The following is a 24,996-nucleotide window of genomic DNA, read 5'->3' on the forward strand; positions in this document are numbered from 1 at the left end:
TTATTATGAGGCAATTGAATGTTGGAAAGGCTCACTTAGAGTCAATCAACTTTTTTTTTAAGTTTACTTATTTCTTTTAGTAATCTGTACACCCAATGTGGGGCTCAAACTCACAACCCCAAGATCAAGAGTCGCATGCTCCATCGACTGAGCCAGCCAGATGCCCTTCAATCAGCTTTTATATCAAGGTTAGAAGAGAGATCTCCATGCCTGTGCTAGTCACTGAAATAAATTAATCAGATAGGATCTCAGTCCTTGAGGAACTCACAATCAGATATGTGAAAGAGATACTAACAAATAATTAATACATAGTATAGTAGAAGAAATAGCAGAATTGTGTGCAAAGTATTGGGACAACAAAGAGATGGCAATTAATTCTGCCTGGACAAATAGCAGACAAGTCATACCTCCTCCATCACAGTGATTGGTCTTTGCCTGCATGTGTATCCAAAAGCTGTTGAGATTTTAGAAGTAAATTTTTAAATAGAAAAAAAATCTGTCAAGTTCCTAGTTTGTGTCAGGTCAATCCTTTCAGGTACATGGTTTCATTCAACTCTCCCAATAATTGTGTGAAGTTGAGAATCACTCACTCATTTCATAGATGAGGAACAGAGGCATGAAGAAGTTACCTAGTTAACATAAGTCACACTGCAAATGATGACCTATCTGATTTCAGCACCTGTGTTCCTTCCGTTGCACGGGACAGCAACTATAGGTTTCCAAAAGGGCAGAATGGCTAGGCCAGAGAGTTTCTTTCCTTGTCTAGTCCAGGTAAATGCAACCGGGTAAGACACAAACCCATCTTTGTGTTGTTCATACACTCTGAAGAGGGAGAAAGCTGAGGGGAAGAGAGTTAAGAAGGAAGAAAAGGACAATTAATTCTGTTAGCAAAGCACAAGGATTCTCAAGACAACTAGAATACTTTAAAAGGTCAGGAATCTAGAACCCAAAGGGAAGGTGAAATCAACATATATGGATGTAAAGACACCATAGCAGTATCCTTTAATGTGTCAGAATGGATATTATTGTTGCCAAGCTCTGCTGATGATGTCATGTGTTATAAAGGAATATCATACAGATGTGGCCAGAAATCCTTGCATATCAATTATTCTGTAGTTTCTCTGGCTTATTTTGTCTCTAGCCTTTAAAAATTAAGCCTCCCACGGAGAAATCAAGACAGCTCAACACAGGCCACTTTCCAGGTACCAAGGCTCCTGCTTTCTTGCTTTATCCTTCTATATGAGCTGCCCAAGATAAAGGATATACCTTATTCATCTTTGTATCTCCGACATCAAGTCCAGGGCCTGGCCCATGGTAATATGCATCTGGTGAACTGAATTGAAAACTTCCTACTCTTCTTTCTCTTTTGTCTCGTACCTCTATGATGGCTTTTTTTTTAAGATTTTATTTATTCATTTGAGACACAGAGATACAGAGAGAGAGAGAGCATGAGCAGTGGGAGAGGCAGAGGGAGAGGGAGAAGCAGACTCCCCGCTGAGTCAGGAGCCCGATGAGGGGCTCCATCCCAGGACCCCGGGATCATGACCTGAGCCGAAGGCAGATGTTTAACCATCTGAGCCACCCAGGCGCCCCCTCTATGATGGCATTCTTGTCTGCACATCCATTAGTGGCAAAGTAGACACATAAGGATGGGAGAATGTGTATAGAATATGGGCTCAGATCCAAACCTGCTTCCACCATTTATTCACTGTGTGATTTTGAAAAAGAGAGACTAGTGAATGTTTGAGGGACTTTAAGTTTGACTGAAATGTATATATGGAGAAAAAAAAGTGGTGAGAAAAGAGACTAGAGAGGCAGAATAGAGTCAAAGTGTTAAATTCCAGGCCATAGTGTTGGAGAGGCTTTGACCAGTCAAGAACTAGTAAGGAGTAGAATATTGGAGGAGAGAATGGAGGCAGGGAGTCCAGCCAAAAGACCAGGGAAGTAATTTAAGTGAGAAAGGCGAGGGCCCAGTTAAGGGTCTGATAGAAATGAATAAGAACCAATGTTAAGGAGGTATAATGGGCAGGATTTGGTTAAATGGTTAGGACTGATTAGATGTGCATAGTAAAGAACATTTTGAGTTATAATCTGAGACAGGTCCTATAAATAGGTGGCAGGGAGGCCAGTTTCCCATTCTCCCAGGCATGTGACCTACTGCTTCCGCACTCTATTTCCTGGAAGCCCCTTGGTCCATCATCCCAGAGTGGGAAATAGATTGAGGCTCACCAAATCCCTCCTGACTTCCCCAGTGGGAGAAACAGAAGAAAAGGGGTAGAACATTCGAATGACACCTGTAAAGGCTGCCTGAAGCAAACTCTTTGTGTTTACATTCTGTATACTTTTGCCTTCTATTTTTTTTTTAAGATTTTATTTATTTATTTGACAGAGTGAGACACAGCGAGAGAGAGAACCCAGGCAGGGGGAGTGGGAGAGGGAGAAGCAGGCTTCCCACGGAGCAGGGAGCCTGATGTGGGGCTCAATCCCAGGATCCTGAGATCATGATGCGAGCCGAAGACAGACGCTTAATGACTGAGCCACCCAGGCGCCCCTAGTTTTGCCTTCATGATGAGTGGACAGTAGAAGAGAGGCAGCTAAGATGGTAGGGCTAAGGAAGAGAGAACTGAATAGTAAATTGTGATCACTTCACTTTAAAAAAATGGTTGACAATGACAAATGACATTCTTAATGCTGCCATGAGAGTAATATTTCTAAATACAAATATAACCATGTCACTTCCCTGCCCAAGAACATTTAATGCTCTCCACACACTAACTATAGCAGAAGTGTCCAACAGAACTTTCTACAAATATGTGAATGTTCAATATCTGCTCTGTCCAATATGGTAGCTACTAACCACATGTGGCGTTTGAGCACTTGAACTTGAAATGTGACTAGTGCAACCTAGGAAATGGATTTTAATTTAATTTTAATTTAAATTTTATCTTAAATAGCCATATGTGGCTAGTGGCTCCCTATAGTAGTCTATAGTATCAAGTCCAAACTCTTGAATAAGACCTGCTGAGGGGCACCTGGCTGGCTCAGTCAGAGGAGCATGCAACTCTTGATTTCAGGGTCGTGGGCTTGAGCCCCATTTTGGGTGTCGAGATTACTTAAAATAAATAAATAAGACTAAAAAAAAAAGACTAACAATGAGAAAAATCTTTAAAAAAAAAACATACTAAGATCTTTACTCTCTACTCCTACCTACCTATCCAGCTTCATTTCCCACTCTTTTCAATAGAATATTAGTCCCAGTCAAAACAAATTTCTATAATTCTTTAATCATGACATACTCTATCATATCTTCGTATCTCCCTGCCTTTGTACCTCAGTTATTTTTGCTGAAATGACCTTTCTTTACTCACTCACCTGGAAAATCCCAACTCCTCTTTCCGGACACAAGTCAAATGTTACCTTTTATATTTAGCCTCTTGCATCCACTTCACAGAAATGGTGTGGTCCCTGTGGTCCCTCCACTGTGCTTACATAGCCCCTTTTCATGCCCTCAACAGAGTGGATCATAACTATTTGCTCACTTGTATATCTTGCTCACTAGATTGTGAACATTTTTAAAGGAGTAATTTTTTTTACTTCAAAGATTGACCACAGATATTATTGTGTTTATTGTTTTGTACTTTTCAAACAACTTACATGAACGTTGTGCAATTTTAGCAAAGTTACGATAGGTTAGTTTTCTCACTTTGTAGATTAAAAAAACCAAAGGGAAGAAGATAGATGGCTTGCTGAAGCTTAAACAACTTGTACATGGCAAAAAAAACAGGGTATAATGTATATTTCTAGCTCTGGATGTTCCTTCTGATGATCAACAACACCAAAACCAAATTAGAAGCTCTGAGATCCTCCAGTTGCCAACCCTAAATCTCAAACCAACACTTGGTGAACTGGCATTTACACAGTACACATGAATTTGGGCCACAAGCAACTTTACTGAGGAACTAACAATGAAGTCAGTCTTTTCCCAGATAAGAATGGAAGCTAAATGCACTGAAACACCAACTTCTTTCACCTTGTAAATTTCCCCGTCCCCCTCCAGACAGATGTTTATCAATATTCACTTTGTCTTTTTTTTAAAGATTTTTAAATTTATTTTTTATTTTTTTTAAGATTTTATTTATTTGACACAGAGAGAGAGAGCACAAGCAGCGGAGGAGCAGAAGGAGAGGGAGAAGCAGGCTGAGCAAAGAGCCCAATGCGGGGCTCATCCCAGTACCCTGGAATCATGACCTGAGCTGACGGCAGACATTTAACAGCTGACCCACCCAGGTGCCCCAAGATTTTTTTTATTTTTAAGTAGTCTCTACACCCAGTGTGGGGCTGGAACTCACAACCCTGAGATCAAGAGTCACATGCTCTACCAACTGAGCCAGTCAGGTGCCCCAACTTCACGAGCAGCGTATTCTTAAAGGAGTATTCTTCATTTTTCTTTGTATCCCAATACTTCAGCACAAGTCATAGAACATAATTAGGTTCCAATAAATATTGAATGAAATAATGAATGAAAGAATATTTAAAAGTTCTTAGAGGTAATTATGGAGTTTAGATTTTTCCAAGATCTTGCACCACCAAAAAAGCCTGGAGGAACTTTGCCTTTCTGGCTTTATTTTTACAAGTCAACCTTCTATAAAAGCTTTAAAAAAAACAACCCTGATCCAGTCCACAGCACAACCACATCAGAGAAAGCCTTAGGGAAGAAGAGAGAATAAAGGGAGGCCCTTTTGAAGAATATGTTTGATCTCAGATTAAACTTTCTTTAAAGTAATAATTCTATGGTACCCTATCATAAAGTTTCCCAAAGGTGCCAAATAGTTCTAGTTTATGGCTAAAATAAAAATACATGCATTAAACGCCCTTCAATTGAGAGCTATTTTAGCTTCAGTAGAACTTTTCTGCTTCTATTTTTTGGTATGGTTTTGGTACAAAGAAAATCATACTTACAGAAAAAAAAAAAAAAAGACGAAAGACCAGAGGTGAAAGAGAGCTGGCTACCAAAGAAAAGCCAGAAAGGATTGATACTGACTCCCCAGCCTGTACTTAACTAGGAATTCTCTGCTTGTGCAGGGTTGGGCCCAGAGAGCAGGGATTGCCTAACCCTGGAGAAAGGGAGAAAGGATGATGAAAGAGGCTGCAAGAGGGAAGCGCAAGTGGTTAGTGAGATCACAGAAGGCTGTAAGAAGGGAGGTTACAAAGAACCACTTACCAGGCAGCTAAGTATGTAACTCAGTCAATCTTTCCAGAAGCCCAGAACCTGTGTTCAGGTTGGTCCATCCCAGCCTCTAGCACTAGGGATACTGGGAAAGTACCTGCTGCACAAAGTTCCTCCAGCACAGGGACACTGCGATACTTGGATACTGGGAGGCTATCTTCCTCCCCGTCCTTCTATAGTTTGCACCATTACTTGACATTAGAAAATTTTTTCTTATGGTGTAGGAAGAATCCTTTGTGTTGCTGCTATCCAAGCCCCAGATATCGAATGTATACTGGGAAAAAAAAAAACAACAGAAAAAACATAATTTCACTCTAGTAAATTACTCATAGTCTCTAGTGTAATTCTCCTGCTTGGCATCTTGGGATTAGGAGACACAGGTGCAGATTTTACAAGATCATGATGTGGGGGGAAAAAGGATCATGATGTGGATGCAAATTTTGAAATAAATTCCTCAGAAGAGAGTATTACCTCCTTGACCTACTGAGATAGGAATTTTTAACTTTCATCTTCTCCAACTATCCTCTCTATGTCTTTTTTTAAAAGACTTATTTATTTATTTATTTATTTATTTATTTATTTATTTATTTGAGAGAGAGAGAGAGAGAGAGAGAGAGAGCATCCACGTGCATGTGAGCGGGGGTGGGGGGTTGGGTGGGCGCGGCAGGCTGGTGGGACAAGCCGACTTCCACTGAGCAGGGGGCTCCTTCCAGGACACCAGGATCATGACCTGACACTTAACTGACTGAGCCACCCAGGTACTCCTCCTCTCTCATGTCTTTATTTGAATGCCTTATCCTTTTTACCTTTACTTTCACAGTCTTCTACCTGAACTTCTAATCTTCAAGCCTTCTAATCTACAAACCTTTAGTCTCATCCCCATTCCAGTTCATTTCCAAAAGCAGTCTTCCTGAAACACATATTATGAAGATTATGATTTAACAAACAAAATAAATCAAATCAAACAAAACCTTCCATAACTACTTACAGTCCTCTCTAATTTAACAACACACTCCTTACCTTGGCATTCATTGCTCTCATGATCCATCTCCAATTTACCATTCTAACCACTTCTATCACATACCCATTTCTCCTACTGCACTGATAACTCTCTTCAACATATTTTCCTATACTACACATTATAGTAAATGCTCACATTTAAGATTACTTTCCTATGATAGCTATCATGAAAAGCAGAATTAGTTCTAGATAGATTTATTTTGAAACTTTTGATGCGTTTTGCCAAACTTTATTTCAGAGCCATCAAATCCTCTTGTTGTCACATCTTCACAAGCATTGCATATTAATATATTTGAAAACTTTCCAAATTTGGTAAGTAAAAAATTATATATAAAAAATCTTGGGGGGCACCTGGGTGGCTCAGTTGGTTGGGCAACTGCCTTCAGCTCAGGTCATGATCCTGGAGTCCTGGGATCGAGTCCCACGTCGGGCTCCCTGCTCAGCGGGGAGTCTACTTCTCCCTCTGACCCCCCCCATGCTCTCTCTCTCTATCTCATTCTCTCTCTCAAATAAATAAATAAGATCTTTAAAAATAAATAAATAAAAAATAAAAAATCTTGGGGCGCTTGGGTGGCTCAGTCGTTGGGCGTCTGCCTTCGGCTCAGGTCATGATCCTAGGGTCCTGGGATCAAGCCCTGCATCGGGTTCCCTGCTCCACAGGAGGCCTGCTTCTCCCTCTCCCACTCCCCCTGCTTGTGTTCCCTCACTCGCTGTGTCTCTCTCTGTCAAATAAATAAAATCTTAAAAAAAAAGATTATGTGAACAGATAAAGAAAATGTGATATATATATGTTATATATAATTGTAATATTATTCAGGCATTAAAAAAAAAGGAAATCCTGCCATTTGTGGTAACAGATTGACTGCTCAATGAAATCAGTCGGACAGAGAAAGACAAATACTATATGATCTCACTTATACAAAGAATCTTAAAAAACAAAACATCCCAAAAAACAAACTCATAAATACAGAGAACAGATTGGTAGTTGCCAGAGGCAGGGGTGGGTAGGGGGATAGACGAAATGGGTAAAGGCGGTCAAAAGGTACAAACTTCTAGTTACAAAATAAATAAGTCCTGGGGAATGTAATGTATAACCCAGTGCCTATAGTTAATAATACTGTCTATATATTTGGAAGTTGCTAACAGAGTGTATCTTAAAAGTTCTAATCATAAGGAAAAACATTTATAACTATGTGCGGTGATGGATGTTAACTAAACTTATTGTGGTGATCATTTCACAATATATACATATATTGAATCATTGTTATATATCTGAAACTAATATGTTATGTATCAATTATATTTCAATAAAAATAAATCTTTGTGAATTGGTAGTTCATAAATTCGGTTTTCTTTTTTGGTTTTTAGTATGACTGAACTTTCTCCCATGCTTTGTTATCCAATTGTATTTCCTTTATGAATTGCCTGTTCATGTCTGTTACCTATTTATCCTTTGCGGTCTTAATACTTTCATTCCTGCAAGCTCAGCCTTTTATACACATTCTTACATTTTAGGAAGCAGCTTATGTTCAAGGAAAGAGCACCATACTAGAGAACATGAAAAACTGCCATTATGTGACAAGGAGCAAGTAATTTCTATTTTATACACCGCAAATCTGTACCCAAATCTATAAAATGAGGGCGATGCAATAGAAGCTCCAAGATCAAGGAAAGGTCAAGTGAAGGGGGCTACCCTTCAAAGTCCTGATTTCTGCTTTATCTAGAAGAGCTTCCTTTTTATCCATTGTCATATATGTGTGTGTATATATATAAAATATAAATATATAATATGTGATTATATAAATATATAATTGTATATATGTATAAATTACATATATTATATATGTGTGTGTATATATATGCACATATATATAAATTCCTAAAGCCCATCCATCTCTAATGGCCATGGATTCCTTTATTCTGCCATAGATAGACTATAACCAGTTAAAGAACAATTCTGTGGTTATTTCCATTTTATAGATGAAGAAACTAAGGCTCAGTCCCAGTGAATAAATTATTCAAGCCTGGCTAAGAGGACCTTCCAACTCTGGATACTTCTACCTTTGATGAAAGTTTGGATTTGTTTCTTCAGAATCCTTACCACTCCAGGGTTTAATGATTCTGAGTTTCTCAAGACTGTAGAACCTTAAGACTGCAAAGTCTCTGAAGGCTCTAAAATCTTCTAATTCTTGTTGAGTAATTTACAAAGGGAAGGGAAGGTTGTGGAATAGCCAGCTCTTAGCTAGCTCCCCTCTACCTGCCCCACCTCCAACTGGCTATTTATTCACTTGAAGTTCCAAATGTTTAAATGACCATGGGGGAAATATGAAAATTATAGTTCATTCATTCATGGAATAGTTTATGCTGTGCATAGAATTAAAATGACAAAGAAAAATACTTAGTATGTAACAAACGATAACTTTATGCAACATTGTCCCAATTGTGTTAAAATAGATACACAGTGGGAAAAAAAAGGGGGGGGGGGGAGAATGAAACGGTAATCTTGATTGATTCTGGTTGGTGAGATACGTCATTTTTAAAAAATTTTTACCCCAATCTTTTAAATTATTTATAATCAGGGTAAAAAATATTTTAAGTTCAAAAGTGTGAGGCCACACCTGGAGCCGTCAATTTGTCTCAGAGTTGGGATGTGGAGATGAGTCATCTTAAAAGGAGAGGGAGGGGACAGCGGGGCTTTGACTAGGGCTGCCTTTGAAGGGGAGGGACAAGCACTAGATAGGGTGAGCACTGATCAACTCAGCCGGAGTTCAAACCGGAAGCGCTGACGGTGGCACCCTATCGGGCAAAATCCAGCCGTAAAAGCCGGGAATAACGTGGCAGCCGCAACTCGACCTCAGGGCCAGCCAGACCGAAACCACCCCCACTGCCCTCCAGCCGACGCCCTGGCTAGTTCCCGCCCCTTGCCTCTCCCCATTGGTTGGCTGAAGCTCCTTGGTTTCCGGGGCCTGCCCCTCTGAGGCCTGCGAGAGGTGGGACGCTCCCTCCCCCACTTCCACAGGGGCAGCCATGCTGAGAGTGGCGGGCGGAGGAAGGTGGGCTCGTTGGCTCTTTCCACCACCGCGGCAGTACTCTCCCAGTGTTTCTCCGTCGCGCGCTGTGGGGAGCTAGTGGAAAGAGTGATTTACCACTTGGGAGCTGGGCGTTTGTATGAAGTGCCGATGTTTCCTGCACTGTCTCCAGTTCCCTGGAGGCAGGTGGCTTTTAGTTTTCTAGAGGTGATGTCATCACAAAACCTTTCCAAGGTCCTAATGCCCGTGGTTAGGATCTCAGAGACATTGAAAATCAGAGATCCTTAGAGATAGGATGACCATATAATTTATTGTCCGACCTAAATAGCTTTGACACCCTAAGAGGATGCTATTAATAATTACGATTGGCACAACAGTCATAACTGTGGGCTGTTCTGGAACTTAAAGAGCCACCCTACTTAGAACTCGTCCCAGGCCCAGCTCTTTTTTTTTTTTTTTTTTTTTGAATTGTGGTAAGGGTATTTAACAAAATTTTTCATTTTAACCATTTTTAGGTGTATAATCCAGTGGCATTAATTTTATTCACAGTGTTGTGCAACTTTCACCATTATTTCCAAAATTTTACATCCCCCTAAATGGAAACTACCCATTACCCCCTCCTATTAGCCCCTGATACTCTATTCTGTTTTCTGTTTTTTTGAATTCACCTATTTTTGATATTCACATGTCCTAAGTGGAAAATTATGCACTTTTCTCCTTTTGTGTTTAACTTCTTTTAGCATGATGTTTTCAAGGTTCATGTTGTAGCTTGTATCAGTACTCCATTCTGTTTTATGGCTGAATAATACTACATTGTATGGATATAACACATTTGTTTATTCATTCATCAGTTGATGGACACGGGTTGTTTCTACCTTTTGACTATTACGAATGCAACTATAAACACTTTCATTCAAGTATTTGACTCTGCTTTCAATTCTTTTGAGTATATATACTTAGGAGTGGACTTGCTGGATCATATGGTAATTCTCTGTTTTAACATTTTGAGGAACTGCTGTGCTATTTTTCACAGTACCTGGACCATTTTATATTACCACCAGCAATGTATGAGGGTTCCAATTTCTCCAACACTTGTTACTTTCCGTTTTTTGTCTTTAGTTTTTATGGCTATCCTGGTTGGTATAAAATGGTACCTCATTATAGTTTTGGTTTATGTTTACCTTATGACTAATGATGTTGAGCACCTTTTCTAGTGCTTATTGGTCATTTTTATATCTTCTGGAGAAATTTCCATTCAAGTCCTTTGCCCATTTTTGAACTGTTGAATTGTAGTTTTTTAATTTTTTAAAAAGTTATTTATTATTATTGCAAATATTTTCTCTCCTTTCATGGATTGTCTTTTCACTCATTTTAGTGTCCTTTGATGCACAAAAGTTTTTAATTTTAGTCAAGTCCAATTTATTTTTTTCTTTTGTTGTCCGTGCTTTTGGTGTCATATTTAAGAAACTATTGCCAAATGCAAAGTCGTGTGGCCCATCTCATTTTACAGATGGAGAAATTGAAGTGTACAGGGGGGAAAGCCTGAGTACTCAAGGTCACTCTAAGTTAATAACAGCTGGGACTAAAATCTGAGTTCTTTTTTTTTTAAGGATTTTATTTATTTGAGAGAGAGAGCATGAGCCACCCAGACGCCCCTAAAATCTGAGTTCTATTCACAACCAGTGATAAATAAAACACACACTTAAAAAAATCATTGAGTGGAGTTTTACCTTCAATAATAAAATAATAGAATGGAATCTTTAGGACAAATTTGCTCCTAGACTAAACAGAAAAGGCTGTATATATAGTTCCAATTATTATAATAGTAGACAACTCTGATTGGATAATTTGGGGGTCAGTATTAAACAAATAAATGGAAGTTGATGTCTTTGATAATCAAACAGGATCCTGGCTTACTTCAGGACATAACGTCTATAGAATGGCACTTTAATTCATAGCCTGGGAAACTAGGATTTAGAAATCTAAATCTGGGGCGCCTGGGTTGCTCAGTGGGTTAAGCGTCTATCTTCAGCTCAGGTCATGATCTCGCAGTCCTGGGATTGAGCCCCACATCGGACTCCCTGCTCAGCGGGGAGTCTGCTTCTCCCTCTCCCTCTGACCCTCCCCCCGCTCATGCTTGCTCTCTCTCTCTTTCAAGTAAATAAATAAAATATTAAAAAAAGAAAGAAAGAAAGGAAGGAAGGAAGGAAGGAAGGAAGGAAGGAAGGAGGAAGGAAGGAAGGAAGGAAGGAGGAAGGAAGGAATGAAGGAAGGAAGGAAGGAAGGAAGAAGAAAGAAAGAAAGAAAGAAAGAAAGAAAAAGAAAGAAAGAAAGAAAGAAAGAAAGAAAGAAAGAAAGAAAGAAAGAAAGAAAGAAAGAAAGAAAAGAAAAGAAAAGAAAAGAAAAGAAAAGAAAAGAAAAGAAAAGAAAAGAAAAGAAGAAAGAAAAGAAAAGAAAAGAAAAGAAAAGAAAGAAACCTAAATCTCTCCTGGCTGAATTACTTGAGGAGCTTCCTATTGAAGCCAAGAGTAAATATGTGAATTTCACATTTTTAATTTTTCACCAGTGCTTATTAATAGAAATTCCCTTGGGGCCTGGGTTGCTCAATCCTTAAGCCTCTGCCTTTGGTTCAGGTCATGATCCCAGGGTCCTGGGATTGAGCCCTGCATCGGGCTCCTTGCTCTGCGGGAAGCCTGCTTCTCCCTCTCCCACTCCTCCTGCTTGTGTTCCCTCTCTCGCTGTGTCTCTCTCTGTCAAATAAATAAAATCCTTAAAAATATATATATGTATATGTAAATTCCCTTCCCAAATTTGGCTTTTTAAAAATATTGGGCACCCATGTCTGAAATTTAAAATCCTCTTATTCAACAAATATCAATAGAGAACTTTAAGTCTTTATTCTTATATTACCCACTGATTTGTAAATACTGAGAATTTCTCTTTCTCGGACATTGACATGGTATATTCTCTGTTAGGACTTAAACAAGGCTAGTCCTTCTATTATGTATCCAACTCAGGACATATGTGATGTATATGTAATGACAATGCTTCCCCATCACATTCATTTCTGGGCATTTAAAAACAAATGCATTTAAGTAATCTCTACACCCAGTGTGGGACTCAAACTCATGACCCTGAGATCAAGAGTCACATGTTCTTCTGACAGCCAGCCAGGTGCCCCCATTTCTAGACATTTTTAAATAGCATCATTTTCTTCCCCCTTCAAGACTATAGGGTTTGGGAGAGAGAATAATAATTAATTAGAGATCACGAGGTAGGATAGAGGAATCCTTAGACTTTGTCCTAATCAAAGTAAGTGGTAATGGTGGTGGGGTCATTGATATATTTTGTTGTGCTTTTAAAAAGAATATGGAAGCTTTTACTTTTGGAAATTTAGAAAATATTTCTGGCCAAAACAGAAGCTGCATTCACTCAGCATTTAATTTTATAAGTGGAGAAATTACCAATAATAATATCTTCCTCTTTTAAATCTTTCCACCAACCTTTCCACCCCTTGAGCCAATCTTCTATCAGAGTCAGCTTTAAAAATAAACAGATCTGAAAGAAAGGTGGATATAAATACGATTTTTGTACCTGCAGAGCATATCTCTTCTCAGGAACATAAACAAGCATAATAATTATCTCCTTTGCTCCTTCCCAAAATTTCTGCAAAGAATTATAGTTAGTATTTTACTTTATCCTCCCTATAAAATGGAACCATTATAGTACAACATATTTTCTAGTTCAATCTCTCTGATGAGCATGTGAGATCCCTTGGTTTTTGTGCTAGAACATTTTCACTCCTGAGAAGCCCTTAGCCAGTCTGTGGGGCAACAAGATCTGATTTCTTACCAAAGGTTTGTTAAAAACAAGATGACAGGCCCTAGTGGAGTCACTTATGCTAAGCCCCATGCCACCAAACTTAAGTGTCGGCTCCCCCAGAAATCGAATCTTAAATCAGTCAATCAGACATTGCCTAATCAGCAATAATTATCTACCTGATAGACCCTTGCCATCCCCTAAGGAAAGTGATCTTGCCATAACCAATCCTCTTTTTTTGTCTAGCATAACTTCCTTGTTCCCACTTCTATAAAAGTCTTTCACTTTGTATAGCTCCTCAGAGCTATTCTCTATCTGCTAGATTGGATGCTGCCTGATTAATGAATCACTGAATAAGGCCAGTAAAATCTTTAAAATTTACTCAGTGGAATTTTGTTCCTTATCAAGTTACTCATATTTAGAGTTGCCAGAATTAGCAAATAAAAATAAGGATGCCCAGTTAAATTTGAATATAAAATTTTAAGTGAAATTTAATTTGGCATCCTAAATATTTTTTTAAGGATTTTATTTATTTGTCTGAGAGAGAGAGAGAGCTCACATGTGTGTGTGCGAGCGGGGTGTGGGGAGTGGGGGTAGAGGTGGGGTTGGGGTAGAAGCAGAGGAAGAGAGGGAGAGGGACAAGTAGACTCTGCACTGAGCATGGAGTCCAACACAGGGCTCAACCTGGAGCTCAATCCCATGACCCTGAGATCATGACCTGAGCCAAAATCAAGAGTTGGAGGCCCTACTGACTGAGCCACCCCAGGCATCCTATATTTTATCTGGCAACCCAATCCATAATACAACAATATTTTACATTTGTTATTTCAATGTCTTTAGTGAATACCACTAGAGTAAAACATTGGGCTAGGCTTCATAGGTCAAATGAAGGTAAAATTTGTGTCCTCAAAAATTTATTATTATTGGCAGATACAAGGCAGGACACTGAAATTATATATAAACAAACAAAAAGTACACATATAATAATATTTCTACAAAGTGCTGTCAATCTGTGTGTAGTCTGTTTCTTTGAATTTTGAATATTGATCCCTTCCAGTATTTGTATTCCTAAACGCAAGAGGGTACTCCCTCTATAGTAAAGCTCTGTCTTGGAATCAGTATGACTTTTGCCTGTTCCTTGCTACCAAACCATAAATATCTGATATTGAACAGGACTGTCCAGTATTTTAATTGCCTATATAGTAAAATGAAAAATTAGAGAATTAGACACTCAAATGCTCTTTTTTCATTAAAATTTCAAATATGCTTTATCTTAATTTGTGATTGATATTTAATCAATAGTAGTTTGTTGTACTTGAGCTTTTGGTTTTGCCTTCTGTTAGTAATTTCATGTAATTTAATGGTCCCTAAAGAAATACTTAAGAAGGGCGCCTGGGTGGCTCAGTTGGTTAAGCGACTGCCTTCGGCTCAGGTCATGATCCTGGAGTCCGAGGATCGAGTCCCACATCGGGCTCCCTGCTCAGCGGGGAGTCTGCTTCTCCCTCTGACCCTCTTCCCTCTCGTGCTCTCTATCTCTCATTCTCTCTCTCTCAAAAAAATAAATAAAAATCTTTAAAAAAAAAAGATACTTAAGAAAGTGGTGCTTAAAGAAACCTTGTTGGGGCGCCTGGGTGGCTCAGTCAGTTAAGTGTCGGCCTTTGGCTCAGGTCTTGATCCCAGGATGTAGGCCTCTCTGCTCAGCGGGGAGTCTGCTTCTCTCTCTCCCTCTGCTTGTGCTCTCTTTCTCTGTCTCTATGACAAATACATAAAAACTTTAAAAAATAATAAAATCTTAAAAAAAGAAGAAAGAAAGCTTGTAACCTTTTTGCAACTGATGAATTGTTTTGCAATGTGAGTAATTTCATTCTCTATGAGTTTATAAGGAAAATGGATTAGTAGTTCAGATACTAATATTAAGTTTTCCATAAAATACTATAAAAAGGTTGGTATTCTAAGAGGCGAGAGAGCAACATCTAAAATTTTTTTTCATTATCTTTTCATCTCTCTCCTTCCAAATGATAGTAACTATTGAGTTTTTTCTCTGTATAGGCAATGTACAAAATGCTCTACAGGCATTACTTAATTTAATTCTTACGGAGAAACCAAGGCTAGAGAGATTAGAGATGTGATTCAGTATTTTTGGAGGATAGCTGGTGACCTTGTAAACACTGAGAACAGAAAGCACAACAACATACTTTTTTTTCCCTTAGATGAACAGTTTTAAAGCACTCAATTATGAAAGGAGACATTTGGGTTAAATATTAGGAAGAACTTCCTGATATTGAGGAACTGGAATGAGGAGAGTGGAGAGATTTTCTTCTATATATACTGAAGAATCAGTTCATATTTATATGCCTGGAAGCTGATAGGGATGAAAAAGCCCTACAGATGTTCTCTTGGCTCAGTAATTCTGGGAAAAGGAGTTTGCCTAGAGACCAAAGAGGGGAACTTTATCTGCTTTGTGTTGCTTTCTTTATAGCTTCAGCCCCACCTCCACTTATTGTGGAACCTTGTACTAAGCAGTCTGCTTTAATGCCTACTTCTAAAACAAACAATGATAATTATTCACCTCTACTTATTTGGATTCTTACTGCAAATGAAATATGTCTAAAACTAAACTCACTATCTTCCTCTTTTTCTTGCCCTTGTATGCGTCTTTAGTTGCTACCTTTTTATTTTCTTTCCTTCTCTTAAAAGACTTAAAATTCCTTAAATGAGTCTTCACGTCTTGCTTCTATTACTTAATTTCCCATTTCCTCCTGAATCCAAATCTGGCTTTTGTCTTCTTGACTCCATTGAAACTTCTCTGACTCAGGCCATCCATGACCCTTAAAAAAACCCTTTCATTGAGGGATGCCTGGGTGGTTCAATCAGTTAACCGTCTGCCTTCAGCTTGGGTCATGATCCCAGAATCCTGGGATGAGCCCTGCCCCTGTGCAGGGCTCCTTGCTCGGCAGGGAGCCTGCTTCGCCCTCTGCCTATTGCTCCCCCTGCTTGTGCGCACTCTCTCTGACAAATAAATAAAATCTTTTAAAAAATAAATTAAAAAACCCTTTTATTGGGGCGCCTGGGTGGCTCAGTCATTGAGTGTCTGCCTTCGGCTCGGGTCGTGGTCCCAGGGTCCTGGGATTGAGCCCCACATTGGGCTCCCTGCGGGGTGGGAGGCCTGCTTCTCCCTCTCCCACTCCCCGTGCTTGTGTTCCGTCTCTCGCTGTGTCTCTCAGTCAAATAAAAAAACAAAACAAAACAAACCCTTTTACTGAGGTATGATTTACATATGATAAAATGACTCACGTTAAGTGTACAGTAATTCACTGATTTTTAGTAAATTTACAGAGTTGTGCAATCATCACCACAACCCAATTTTAGAACATTTCTCTCACCCCAAAAACATCCCTGTGCCCATTTGCAGCCACTCACCTTTTGAGAGCAGGTTCAAAGAATGATTTTCGATCTACAACATATGTTTTTGCTCTGATACATTTGGTACTGCTGACCACACCTTTCCTTTTGAAACTTTCTCTTCCCTTCTTTTAGATCACCACTCTCTCCTGGTTTTCCTCCTAACTTTCTGGTATTTCTTCACAGATTACTTTCTCTAACTTTATTTTATTTTATTTTACTTTCTCTAACTTTAAATATTGCTATTCCATAAAGATCTGTCCTGACCTCTCAGCGTACGCTCTGCTTAGGTGATCACATCCATCCTCATGACTACAACTGCCACCTGTAAGGTGACAATTCCAAAATCTGTTTCCAGCTCAGACTTGGGTTCTGAACTCTGAACTAGTATAGTATAGTAGTAAAAGACTTATCACCAACAGTGGGTCTTCTCTTGGGCTCTGATTATAATAAAACGTAAATAGAAAAGTCATCGGGGCACCTGGCTGGTACAGTCAGTTAAGTGCCCAACTCTTGGTTTTGGCTCAGGTTGTGATCTCAGGGTCGTGAGATTGAGCCCCAAGTCGGGCTTATGCTCAGCTTGGAGTCTGCTTGAGTTTCTCTCTCCCTCTCCCTCTGCCCCCTCAACGCCACCCCCCACCCCCGCTCTCTCTCTCTCTAACATAAATGAATAGGGGCACCTGGGTGGCTCAGTTGGTTAAGTGATTGCCTTTGGCTCAGGTCATGATCCTGGAGTCCTGGGATGGAGTCCCACATCGGGCTCCCGGCTCAGCAGGGAGCCTGCTTCTCCCTCTGACCCTCTCCCCTCTCATGCTGTTTCTCTCTCTCTCTCAAATAAATAAATAAATAAATAAATAAATAAAATCTTTAATTAAAAAAATGATAAAATAAATGACTAAATCTTTAAAAAAAAAGAAAAGATGGGGTGCTTGGGTGACTCAGTTGTTAAGCGTCTGCCTTTGGCTTAGGTCATGATCCCAGGGTCCTGGGATCGAGCCCCGCATTGGGCTCCCTGCTCAGCAGGAAGCCTGCTTCTCCCTCTCCCACTCCCCCTGCTTGTGTTCCCTCTCTCACTGTCTCTCTCTGTCAAATAAATAAATAAAATCTTAAGAAAAAAAGAAAACTCACTAAAATAGGACATAAATCCTCTTCTTGGAGGAGGAAAGTATGATTCACCCATATCTGATTAAATTTCAAAGTAGTGGATGAAATAAGATCACATATATATAATGATCTCTGAAGTCTGTAAACCATAATATACCCTTCTTAGCAGATCTTGTAAGTTAGAGTTTTAATGTACCTGCATCTCTATTACTTACTTTATTCTAACTTATTTTTATTTTTATTTTTTTTTACATAGCTGTCTCGCCAGGAGATTGATGTAAACCCAAGAGCAGGGACCAAATCTTTTTCTGCTTTGTCCTTCCATTAGGAAAGCACAGTGCTTGGTACCTAGTAGGCAAAAGTGTTTGTAGAATGAATAAATGAACAAATGAATGCATCAGGCATAGCATACTTGAAACTGAACTGATGTGTAAATGTAGTGAACATTGGTGGTGGGCGGCCAAATGTCATTTTCAATCTTTTCCTCCTTATAACAAAATTACAGTTTTATTACAATAATCCATCTCCCTCCACAAAGCCATATGCTTTTGTATTTGGCATAGTAATCCCATTTCTCTTTCCAGTGACAGATTTAGGATAGGTATATAAAGAAATTCTGGCCAGTGAGCTGTAATAAGGAGTCTGCTGGGGGGATTCCAGGGAAAGTTTTTCACTTATAGAGATACATAGAGCCATTTTCTCTCCTTAGACTTCATAGATGTGTCAACCTGAACTATGACAGCCAACTTGTCATTATGGGGAAGCTGGTATCTAAAGAAAAAGTCAATATGCTGAGGAAAGCAGAGTAAAGGCAGAAGAACCTGGTCCTTGCAGACATTGCTAGGTGAAAATTAACCAACTTCGAAGGTGCCATAGCTTGGAACCTCTTGATGTGATTTGCCGTATTGTTTAAGCTATTTAGAGTTGGGTTTTCTGTTTCAGCTGAAGGATTCCTACAGGATAATGTTAGTAAATGAATAACATAGCAAACAACCTATGTCTTTTTTTTCCCCCCCTCTCTCTTTCTCATCTGACTCCAGCGGAGTGTGGACAAAGGGCACATGTCAGCCTTATTGGTATTGGAATACAGCTGCAATGTAGATGTTCTTACAAGGCTCCTCTGGAAAGACTGTACACTGAACTTGATGGTCTTAGATCTGGACAACAAAAACAACAATTTAGGATCTTGCTTTTGCTGATGAAAATAATGAGACTTTTCAGCCTGGCTCTACTACACAATGCTGGCATGTTCAACACGAGGGGACAGTCCTAATAGTAATAATTTTCAGGAGACATGAAGATATGTATCGACACTGGTTCTTTGTAGTTATTATAATATTTTTATACAAATTTGAGAAATTTTACCTTTTTCTCCTCTTCCATCTACTCAAATTCTACTAATATGCCAAGATGCAACTGAGATTTCATCCTTGTCATAAGTATAATGCGTCATGAGGTAACCTCTCCTCTAATCTCTTAATTGCCTTCATACTTTATTTGGCAGTTGGTCATGCAATGCTTTGTGAGATTATTGTTTTATTTTATTTTATTTTATTTTTTGAAGATTTTATTTATTTATTTGACAGAACGAGAGAGCAGGAGAGCACTAGCTGTGGAAGCTGCAGAGGGAGAGGGAGAAGCTGGCCTCCTGCCAAGCAGGGAGTCTGATGTGAGGCTTGATTCCAGGACCCTGGGATCATGACCTGAGCCGAAGGCAGTTGCTTAACCAACTGAACCACCCAGACACCCCTCAAGTTATTGTTTTAAAATGTTGTTCCAGGGGTGCCTGGGTGGCTCAGTCCTTAAGCGTCTACCTTAGCTCAGGTCATGATCCCAGGGTCCTGGGATTGAGCCCCGCATAGGGCTCTCCGCTCCGCAGGAAGCCTGCTTCTCCCTCTCCCACCCCCGGCTTGTGTTCCCTCTCTCACTGTCTCTCTGTCCAAAAATAAATAAAATCTTAAAAAAAAATTTCCAATCTTTATTAAACTTTTATTTAGGAACTTTTTTTAATTTAAAAATTATTTTATTTTATTTTTATTTTAATTCCAGTATAGTTAACATTTAAACTTTTCATATGTCTTTCCTTTTCAACTACACTAAGCTCCACCATGGCTGAATACATGTAAAGATATCCTCACACAAGTACCTCATCTACTGGACAATAAATTGTCAATTTATTAAATTATCAAATAAACAAATGATTATTGGGGCACATGGGTGGCTCAGTTGGTTAAGCACCTGCCTTCCACTCAGGTCATGATCCTGGAGTTCCGGGATCGAGCCCCATGTCCAGCTCTACGTTCTGCAGGGAGCCTGCTTCTCTCTCTGCCCCTCCCCACTTATGCTCTCTCTCTCTCTCTCAAATAAAATAAATAAAATCTTCAAAAAATAAATAAACAAATGATTATTTATGTTTTATTGTAAATTTTTAATGTAAAATGTTAAGAATGTGTAGAGGAAAGAGATTTAGCAAAGGAGTTAGAAATCTCATTAGAAGTTTTCTTTGTATTTTGTTGCTGAGAGCTAAACAGATTTTTTGGATTACAAAAATACCTTCCTTTACCTCTTAAAGTATATAATAATTCAGTGGTAATAGGTATGGAGAATCAAATAAGATAGGATTTGTTTTAGTGTTTATATGAAGTTGACCCTCATGCTTTGTTTTCTCTCCCGTCTCCTCAGCACAAAGCACATTGCCTTGTTTCACTTGTACATAATAAATGTTGGAACACATTAAACACTGTGTAGAGACATGGGAATAGGTTCATGGGTATTTATTGTACTGTTATTTTTTAGGAGACTTTATTTTTTAGAGCACTTTCATGTTCATAGCAAAATTGAGAGGAAGATATAAAGGTTTCTCAAATATCTCCTGCCCCGACACATGCATAGCTTCCCCCATTATCAATATCCCCGACTAGAATGGTACGTATGTTAGTATTGATGAACCCACCTTGACCCATTATTGTCACCCAAAGACCATAGTTTACATTTTGTGGATTTGGGCCAATGTATAATCCACCATTATAGTATCATACTGAGTAGTTTCACTGCCCTAAAAATCACCTATTCAACCCTCCCTCTCTCTTAACCCCTGACAACCACTGATTCTTTTACTGTCTCCATAGTTTTGATTTTTCCAGAAACATGAATATTTACATAAACATCCAGTTAACATGAACATTAAAACCCCATTTTTGGGGCACCTGGGTGGCATAGTCGTTTGGGCATCCAACTCTTGGTTTCAGTTCAGGTTGTGATCTCAGGGTCATGGGATTGAGCCCCAGGTTGGGCTCTGCACTCAGCGTGGAGTCTGTATGGGACTCTCTCCCTGTCCCTTTGCCCCTCCTCTCTCTCTCTCTCTCAAATAAATGAATAAATCTTAAAAAAACAAAAAATAAAACAAAACAAAAAAACCTTTTTCATCCTACCTTCAATCAGGATAAAAAAGAGGTTCTTGGCTGGCTCAGTCAGTGGAGCATTCGATTCTTGATCTCAGGGTTGTGAGTTCAAGCACCACATTTGGTGTAGAGATTACTTAAAAAATAAAAAATAAATAAATAAAATAAAGAAGAAACCATACCTATGACAATGCCTCTGTATAACATAAACTATTAGTATTTATGTTTACTTTTTTTAAGATTTTATTTATTTATTTGAGAAAGAGAGAGAGTGAGAGAGCATGAGCGGAATGGCAGAGGGAGAAGCAGACTCCTTGCTGAGCAGGGAGCCCAAAGCAGGACTCCATCCCCGGACCCCAGCATCATGACCTGAGCTGAAGGCAGACACTCAACCAACTGAGCCACACAGGTTCCCTATGTTTACTTTTTTAATTGAAATATAATTCATATACCATAATATTCACCCTTTAAAGTGTATGGTTCAGTGGTTTGTATTGAATTCACAATGTTGTGCAACCATCATCACTATCTAATTCCAGATCATTTCATCGCCCCCAAAAAGAAAAGGCTAATATGTGGCTTTTTGTGTCCGGCTTCTTAGCATAATGTTTTTCAGTTTCATCCATGTTATTTTGTGTATCAGCACTTCATTCCTTTTTATGGCGAAATAATACTCCATTGTATGGATGTCCTGATTTTTTTACCCATTCATCAGTTGATAGAAATTTGAGTTGTGAGTGCCTGGGTGGCTCAGTCGGTTAAATGTCTGCCTTCAGCTCAGGTCATGATCCCGGGGTCCTGGGATCAAATTCCGCATGGGGCTCCCTGCTCAGTGGGGAGTCTGCTTTTCCCTCTACCCCTCACCCCTGCTTGTGATCTCTCTCTCAAATAAATAAGATCTTTAAAAAAGAAGAAATTTGAGTTGTTTCTACTTTTTGGATATTAGGAATAATGCTCCTATGGACACACAGGAGCTCCTTGTACACACAAGCTTTTGTGGACATATGTTTTCAATTCTCTTGAATGTATACCTAGAAGGAGAATTGTTCAGTCATATGGTAACCATATATTTAAGATTTCGAGGAAGTACCACACTGATTTCCAAAGTGGTTGCAGCCTTTTATATTCCCAACAGCAACGTATGAAGGTTCAAATTCTTTACATTCACTCTAATACTTGTTATCTTCTGTTGTTTTTTTTTATTCTAGTCACTTATGAAGTGGTATCTCATTGTGGTTTTTATTTGCATTTCTCCAACAGCTAATTATATTGAGCATATTTTCATTTGATTATTGACCATTCATATATCTTCTTTGGAGAAGTGTTTGTTCAATTCTTTGTCCCTTTTTAATTGGATTGTCTTTTTTTGTTGAGTTATAAAATTCCTTTGTATATTCTGGATACTAGACCTTTATCAGATCTGTGATTTGTAAATATTTTCTCCATTGTGAATGTTGTCTTTTCACTTTCTTGATAGTATCCTTTGATGAATAAAAGTTTTAAGTTTTATTTTTTATTTATTTATTTTTAAAAAGATTTTTATTTATTTATTTGACAGAGAGAGACACAGCAAGAGAGGGAACACAAGCAGGGGGAATGGGAGTGGGAGAGGGAGAAGCAGGCTTCCCACGGAGCAGGGAACCCAATGCAGAGCTCGATTTCAGGACCCTGGGATCATGACTTGAGCTGAAGGCAGATGCTTAACAACTTGAGCCACCAAGTTTTAAGTTTTAATGCAGTCCAATATATGTATTCTTTCTTCATTGCTTTTGCATTTGGTGTCATATCTAAGATCTCATTGTTTAATCTAAGTTTATAAAGATTTACACTTATGTTTTCTTCTAAGAGTTTTATAATTTTAAAAAATTACTCTTACTTTTGAATCTTTGATCTAGGGATGCCTGGGTGGCTCACTCAGTTAAGCTTCTGCCTTCAGCTCATGTCATAATCCCAGGGCCTGGGATTAAGTCCCACATCAGGCTCCTTGCTTAGCAGGGAGCCTGCTTCTCCTTCTGCCCGCCACTCCCCCTGCTTGTGCTCTCTCTCTTTCTCTCTGACAGATAAATAAAATCTTTAAAAAAAAATGAATCTTTGATCCATTTTGAGTTAATTAATTAATTTAAAGTAATTTCTACTCCCAACTTGGGACTTGAACTCACAACCCTGAGATTAAGAGTCACATGCTCTACCAACCGAGCCAGACAGGTGTCCCTTTTTTATTTTTAAAATTTTATTTACATATATATTTTTAAAGTTGAGTTAATTTTTGTATATGGTAGTAAATAGGGAGTTCAGACCATTCTTTATCATGTGCATATACAGTTGTCCAAGCACCAATTATTGAAAAGACGATACTCTTTTCCTATAAATTGTCTTGACACCATGTTGAGAATCAATTGACCAGAAATGTGTGGATTTATTTTTGTATTCTCAGTTTGATTCCACTGATTTCTATGTGTATCCTCATGCTAGTGCTGCAGTCTTCATTATTTTGTCTATTCTGGGTCCTTTGAATTTCCATGTGAGTTGCTCCTGCAACTCCTAGCTTATCAATTTCTGCAAAACAAACAAACAAACAAAAAGCCAGCTGATATTTGGCTAGGGAATACACTGAATCTGTAGATCAATTTGGAAAGTATTTACAATAATTACATGGTAATATTAACAATATTAAATCTTCCAATCCATGAACATGGGAACTCTTTCCATTTATTTAAGTCTTCTTTAATTTCTTTCAATGGTATTGTGTAGTTTTCAGTGTAAATATCGTCCATGTCTTTTATTAATTTATTTCTAAATATTTTATTCTTTTTGCTGCTATTGTAAGTAGAGCTGTTTTCTTAATTTTAGTTTCTGCTGCTCATCGCTATCATCAGAAATACAATTGATTTTCGTATATTTTGTATTCTGCAACTTTTTTTTCAAGATTTTGTTTACTTATTTGAGAGAGAGAGGGAGCATGAGCAGGGGATGGGTGGGGGGAGGCAGAGGGAGAGGCAGAAGCAGACTCCCCACTGAGCAGGGAGCCTGATGTGGGACTTGATCCCAGGACCCCAGGATCATAACCTGAGCTGAAGGCAGACACAACTGAATGAGCCATCCAGGTGCCCCTGTATTCTGAAGCCTTATAGAACTAATTTATTATTATTTGTAACTGTGTGTGTTTGTGTGAAGTCTTAGGATTCTATATATACATGATCACGTCATGTGCAAAAAGAGGTATTTTTTTCCTTTCCAATGTGTATGCCTTTCATTTCTTTTCCTTCCCTACTTGGTCTGACTAGAACCTCAAATACAAAGTTGAATACAAGTGATGGGAGTGGACATCCTTGTTCCTGTTCTTGTTCTGTCTTTTAGTATGTATGATGTGAGCTTTGGGGTTTTCATAGATGTGCTTTGTCAGGTTGAGGAAGTTCCCTCCTATTACTAGTTTGCTGACTATTTTTCTCATGAAATAGTGTTGGATTTTGTCAGATGTTTTTTTCTGTGTCTTTTGAGATGATCATGCATTTTTGTGTTTTGTTCTGTTCGTATGATATATTCATTGATTTTCACATGTTGACACACCATAACTTGCATTCCTAGGATAAATATCACTGGTCATGGTGCATAATCCTTTTTACATGCTTCTGGATTAGGTAGGTCAGTATATTCTTGAGGCATTTTGTGTCTGTATTCATAAGGAGTATTGGTCTGTAGTTTCCTTTTTTTTCTTTGGATGTCTTTGTGTAGTTTCAGTATCAGGTTAATACTGGCCTCATAGAACGAGTTGGGAAGTGATATCTCATCTTCTTTTTTCTGAAAGAATTTTTAAAGGATTAGTATTCATTCAAATTTAAATGTTTGGTAGAATTCACCAGTGTAGTTATCCAGTTCCTGGAAAGTTTTTTAATTACCAATTCTTTCTTTTAATCTGTTATAGATGTATTCAGATTTTCTTCTTGGGTTGGTTTTTGTAGTTCATGGGTTTTTGTTTGTTTTTGAATTTGATCAT

The sequence above is a fragment of the Zalophus californianus genome, chromosome 11 (genome assembly GCF_009762305.2).
Source record: "Zalophus californianus isolate mZalCal1 chromosome 11, mZalCal1.pri.v2, whole genome shotgun sequence".
Taxonomy (NCBI): Eukaryota; Metazoa; Chordata; class Mammalia; order Carnivora; family Otariidae; genus Zalophus; species Zalophus californianus.